Source organism: Lolium rigidum, chromosome 5 (assembly GCF_022539505.1).
Source record: "Lolium rigidum isolate FL_2022 chromosome 5, APGP_CSIRO_Lrig_0.1, whole genome shotgun sequence".
Taxonomy (NCBI): domain Eukaryota; kingdom Viridiplantae; phylum Streptophyta; class Magnoliopsida; order Poales; family Poaceae; genus Lolium; species Lolium rigidum.
The window spans coordinates 12065298-12071507 of NC_061512.1; the positions used below are offsets into that span (position 1 = coordinate 12065298).

The 6210-nt window shown below is 45.4% G+C and overlaps 1 long non-coding RNA gene across 1 annotated transcript; it reads right to left on the minus strand.

The window, feature by feature from the left end:
- Nucleotides 1-3034: 3034 nt before the first annotated feature.
- On the minus strand, nucleotides 3035-5011 carry LOC124651848. Its single transcript, XR_006987514.1, has 3 exons — nucleotides 4621-5011; nucleotides 4258-4397; nucleotides 3035-3739 (listed from the first exon to the last, which is right to left on the minus strand). It is a non-coding gene; the product is annotated as an uncharacterized LOC124651848 (long non-coding RNA).
- Between the last annotated feature and the right edge of the window lie 1199 nt (nucleotides 5012-6210).

Here is a 6210-nt window from a genome sequence, read left to right on the forward strand (position 1 = left end):
AAGATATTTATCTTTCCTACTTCTCTACCGACGTAAAAAATAACTTTTGCACAATACTTATTTCAAAAAAAAAAAAAACTGTGCACAATACTCTATCCCTTAGAAGTTAAGGCTATCTTGATAGTATTTTCATTTTGTAGACGATACGCTTCAAGTTAAAAGGGATATTAGGTACTTTTGCATGATGCTTCTCACTTAGTTTGTGAGATCATCTTGATAGTCCTTTTTTTACATACTACTTTTTAAATTTTAAAAGAAAAGTAGGTATTTAGAGATTTTTTTGCAGGTTGGAAGAAAAATGGGTACTCCGTACTATCCATATTAATTGTCCATAATAAAAATGTATCTTGATATATATTTTAGTATCAGATAAAAATCTATACTATTAACGAATAATATGAATTGGAAGGAGTACTTACAAAAAAAAGGAACCGAAAAGATATACTAGTAGAAATAAAAAGACCTCCCTAGGTCCTCTGTCTCCTTCTCCCCCCCTTCCCCTGCAGGCCGGACGGACGCACCATGACGAGCTCCTCCAGAGGTGCGCAGCCGTGGGGGCTGGGGTTCCTGAATTTAGAGTTCTGGGCTAAATTTCGATGAGCAGGTGGGTGATCGAGGTGGGCGGAGCGGCGGGCACGCTCTACGCCGGCGAGACGTACCAGCTGCAGGTCCTATTCATGTTAATCGGGACCGCCTCCAACCGAACACAAATCAACCAACCAACCTGTTCGTCCTCGTCGCAGACACGCTGGCGCCTGGCGATCGAGATCCACGGACGGATTACCCGTCGACCTCACCCGCCCGCCCGCCTCCTTCCATGCTATGTATGGTAAGCTCCCCCCATCTGACGCGATCCGCCAAATCGATCCCCAACCGAACCCAACATCTCCAATCGGTCTGCTCTTGCCACCAGATTTTTTTACAAGAAAACCGCGCGCTACTCCTAGTAGGATTTCTACTTCACCTTGCTCCTCCCCAACCCGCTCGGCTCTGGAGTCTGGACGAAACATCCCAATGTACAGCCACCAAGTCTCAAAATTCTGCTTCTCTCCTTGCGCATTCCTCAGTTGCACACCGCTCTTCCGATCTGCTATTCCAAAGAGCAGCATGTGTGCAACGCTGCCAAAACATGCAGCTCTCCACCACGCTGCCCCTCTTCCGATTTCCTAAATTCAGACCTTGCTGTGTCCATGTTAGTGGCAAGGTGCTAGAGTTTCATGGTGAGTACCATCATAGGGGGCACGTCCTAAATTCGTAAAAAGCATGCCATTATTTCACCAGTAGCGCTGTGATTTTTTATGATGTAGCAAGCAACATCTTTTTTTTTTGTTTTTTTTTTGGCTTCAGGAGCAATTAAATTGGTAAAAGGAAACATCCATGTGAAGCTACTATAGTCCATGGTCCGGGCCGGAAGCAACGTAGGAATTTGGGAAGCACATCCTTGTAGAATCCATGGTCTGGGACGGAAGCAACATCAAATCCATGGTCTAGGAAGGAAGCTTCGTGCGGTCCGCGGTAGAGGCGGAGGCGGTCGGCGTCATGCAGCGATCTCGGCGGCGAAGCACATTGTTCTTGATGCGTTCGCCGAGATTGATCTCCACAAGCTCGCCGAGGAGAACCATGAATCAAATTGACTGTGCTCACCCTCGCCATGAGTCCAGGACGCGGCACGCTCCTGACTACACTTCTGTCTGCCGCCATGCCCTGATGCAGTTGTGGGTGCTCCGCTCCAGGCAGCATTGGAGAACAATGGCATGCTGTGTAGATGTGGATTCTGGTGGAGCATCACGCTGCGTGTTGGATGGGAGGGTCCGGTGCGTTGGAGAACAATGGTGGCATGGGTAGGAAAGCATGGCCGTCTCTTTGGTGGAGAGACGGTATGGTGGAGAAGCAATCTCGTGGTTAGGAGCTATAATCTGTGGGCATGATGCGGCATCAACGGGACTGTTTTTTCTTTCTTTATTTGAACGGTGGAAGCAACCTGTGAGGGCCATGCGATGGTGTGCAGATCAATGGCCACCGATCGGTCCGATGAATCGACTCCCGTCGGGTTGCGATGTAGAGTGTTTACCTTATGTTATTTGGCTTATCTGGCATAGTTGGTTGCTTGTAAGTAAATGACTGACCACATTATTCAGTTTATGATGTGCTATGATCCATCTTGCTTACAAGATTGATTGGAACTATCATCCATGTTGCTTGCTTTAAACTCGAATTGCACTCCTCATAAATTTCTTTCCTATACTGACTTTGATATTTCTCAATTGTAGGTTCTACAAGGCTGTGAGCATACAAGGCTGCTGCCTCTGCATGACTGGTGGGTGGAAGAACAACAAGTGGAAGCTCAACTCCTCTTTGTGGAACCAAAAGTTTAATCCTCGGGTTGTTTTGGATGTGGCTGTATTGGCTGTGGACTGTTATTTGTGCCTCAAAATCTGGAATGTTAAGTGATAGTCGATGTTGTAAAGTCCTCCTTCTGGCTGGAAGTTTTAGTGGTGTTGCTGTAAAGTCTGTTTGGTTAGACTTGTGATAGAGCTGGGTTGCGTTGTTGCACTTTTGTTGATTATTGTTTCAACTGTGATCTGATTGTCGAAAAAACAGGGGGATTTATGGCAAAAATTTTCTGATAATCTTAGTAATTAGCTGCTACTTCCCCGAAATGGACCAGAATTGGTGGGCTCTGTCGGCCGAGACTCAAGTGGCCACCAAGTCAACCTGCAGAAGCACATGGACGCGTAGACAGTTTTGACCTCGCGCCGCATGTATCTTTCCTGGCGTGGGAGCAGCTTCTCTTCGTCGTCGAGAAGAAATATCGCGGGTGCATGTTTCAGCAAGACAGAGCAGGCTCCCTCCAGCTCACCACTACTACTTAAAATTAGTACCACGCTGACCTGGACTTGTTTTCCGTCATCTATGCTTTGCCCACTCGCTCTAACATCTACTACATCTAATAAAAGAAAATTCAACTCCCACTCAGCATGGAGTTTCCAAAGCAAGAAAATCAGCAACAAAAACTCGTGCACGAGGGCCTGTTACAACTTCCAATCCTTCACACAACACAATGCTACTACAATCCAACCAGTATTATACAAGACGCTCCTACCTCTCATCGTCGGCTGCAAAGAGCACACGCACAAACGCCTACTTTCAGATACAAAACAAATAGACCTCGAGGTTTAACATCCAAAGCATACAAGAACACCGTCTCCGCTGGGTCCAGACAACATCACATAGATGCCTCTGCCACAGCAACCTGATGCTTCTCCAGCCTCCTCCGTTGCCAACCGGAACATGCAAGACGACAACAGGCCAACAAAGATTAACCTCCAACGGACAAGAAATTCTCACCAATTCTCTTACCATTGCTGAGAGTAAAATAGTATGGTAGCCGAACAACACACAGCCAAGCGGTAAGGGCTGCTCAAGTTCTACCTGGATGTGTATATCGTCCAAGACCGGCCATCTTGGGCTCCTGGATCTTCTCCAACTTGCCCTAGCACGTCCTTCAAGTGCTCCACGTCTACGCTGACCTAAAACACCGAGGTGTAGAACAAGACCATGGCTGATGCACGGTGAACTCGTCGCCATCAAACGACAGCGGGACCCCAGGAGGTAATGGGAGGTAACAGAGGGCCTTGTGCAAGGCGAGAGAGGCCACAGCCAGCCTAGCAGCCACAGCAACACATGTCCAGGTCACACCGGATCTGACCGGCTCCAGCTACACTTCTACCCGGCTTCCCTGCAAAGCATGGATGAACATCACCATCGATTAAAATAACAAGCCCCCAAAGTCAAAATAGAACATGAAAGTTATGACTGACATAGAAGAACAAATAAATACTAAGAAAATCAAGCAAGCAGATACAACACACTAACATCCTGAGACAGAAACGTCCAGGATCAAAGATGAGTTAAGTAGAGCCCCAAATTTGCAAACTCCACGACTCCCATAGCATCAAAGATGAGGTAATATCATCTGTCGTAAATCGATATAGAAAGAAGATACAACCAACTCAATGATGCCCTTTGGGGTGAACACTTACAGATATGTTGTAGCTATATCCAAATATGCACAGAAATCTATCACTCCAACATCAGGCTCACATGCATAAGTTCCTCCGGTAGTGAGTGATAGCACATACATGAAGTTTACTTCTTAGGCGTGTGAAACTTTTGAAGAATTCCAAATATATAGTAGCTACTTAACACATGCACCCAGATCAGAGGAGCACCATCGATTCTCAGGTTAAAACAAACCTCTTGGCCACCTCTGCTCCTACACTGTTGCTGCATAAAGGCCCAATCCACTTCTCACCTTCGCAAACACCACGACGGCTAACAGCTCCAGAGTCACGTCCAGCTACCACTGTCCAAAGAAGGCTTCACTCACCAATTACCTGCAAGACGACAGACAAGAAATTATCACCAGTTCTTACCATTGCTAAGAGTAAAATAGGTATGGCAGCCGAACAACACACACAGCTGACAAGCGGTTAGGACTAATCAAGTTCTACTTGGATGTTATGTGCAAGCATATCTTCCAAGACCGGCCATCTTGGGCTCATGGATATTCTCCAACTTTCCCTAACACCTCCTCACGTGTTCCATGTCGGGGCTGACCTAAAACACCGAGGCGTAGAACAAGACCACGGCTGAGGCGCGGTGAACTCGCTGCCATCACACGACAGTGGGACCCCTGGAGGTAATGGAGATAGTAGAAGCCAAGGGCGGCCAGGGCCTACCACCTCGTGCTAGACGAGGGAGGCCACAGCCAGCCCAGCAACGGCAACAACGCATGGCTAGGTCACGACGGATCTGGCCAGCTCCTCCATCTACAGTTCTACCCTGTTTACCTGCAAAGTATGGATGGATATTACCATCGATTAAAATAACAAGCCCCAAAGTCATACAAACAAGCAAGCAGATACACCTCACTAACATCATGACAGAATGTAACAATTCCATCATCGAAGATGACTTAAGTAGAGCCCCAAATGTACAAACTACACGATTCCCATATCATCAGCTGAGTTAATATCATTTTTTTGTACACCAATATATAAAGAACAGACAACCAACTCAATGATGCCCTTTGGGGCGAACACTAACAGGTACGTTCTAGCAATAGGCACAGAAATCTATTACTCCAACATCAGGCTCACATGCATAAGTTCCTTCAGTAGTGAGCATACCTGATAGCACAGAGCATCTGGTAGCTGACTAGTGACACAACTAAACTTGAAAATAGCATATGGTACCTGACCAGTCACACAAATAAACTGGAAAATAACACTAGTGCATAATAAATATTGGTCGATAAAGATTTTAATTCACCAATGAACGATTCAATTCAGGTTGTGGTAATGATGGCTGAAACCAAGTAACGAAATACGCATATTGTGGTTGGTTTATTAGACTAATGGAGGATCCAGAAGCTCCCCAGCAGCCGGCATCACTGTCAATCACATTAGGTGAATTTTCATTGTGCTTGCATTCAGGAAATTCACATACAGAGGATCACTTGTAATTTGGCGCCCTTCTGTTAGTGTTTTGAAGTACTTAATATACATACAGTTCACTGAGAAATCCAAGATCATTAGTCACCCACCAGTTTAGTAAGTGAGGATCAATTACTGTATGTCTGTATCTCATATATCATTTTTTTAGATTCAGAAAATAGACATTCATACAGTTGTCAATTAACAAGTAAATTTATCTGCATAATATACAGTTAGAAACATCATATTCATGCAATCGAAGAAGTTGCACAAGTCTTTCTAATCTTGCCAATAAAATTTAGAAGATGATGGGAAACCTTTTCAATATATGTTAAGTTAGAAGTTTGGAAGATATCCATTTAATTTGCTTATCTCCGATGCAAAGCGTGTTGTGAAAAAACTTGCAATTTACAAAGATTCATTGCTCACTGAGTCGCAACATCGACAGTAATAAGGGTATCTAAAATATGTTATGTACCTTCATCCATGATTTTTGAGTCGCTGAGCCAAGTCAAGTCGCCAAGCCGCGCGTCTTGCGACTCTCCGCCGGCGACTAATCGCAGCAAGTCGATTTTGAGTCACCGAGTCGCGCGACTCGCTTCATGAGTCAAGTCGCCTGGGCGACCCAGCGACGCCAGGACGACTTGGCGACTATACGGCGACTCAAAAATCATGGCTTCATCTATACTAAAGGATAATCTTTATTTCAAAA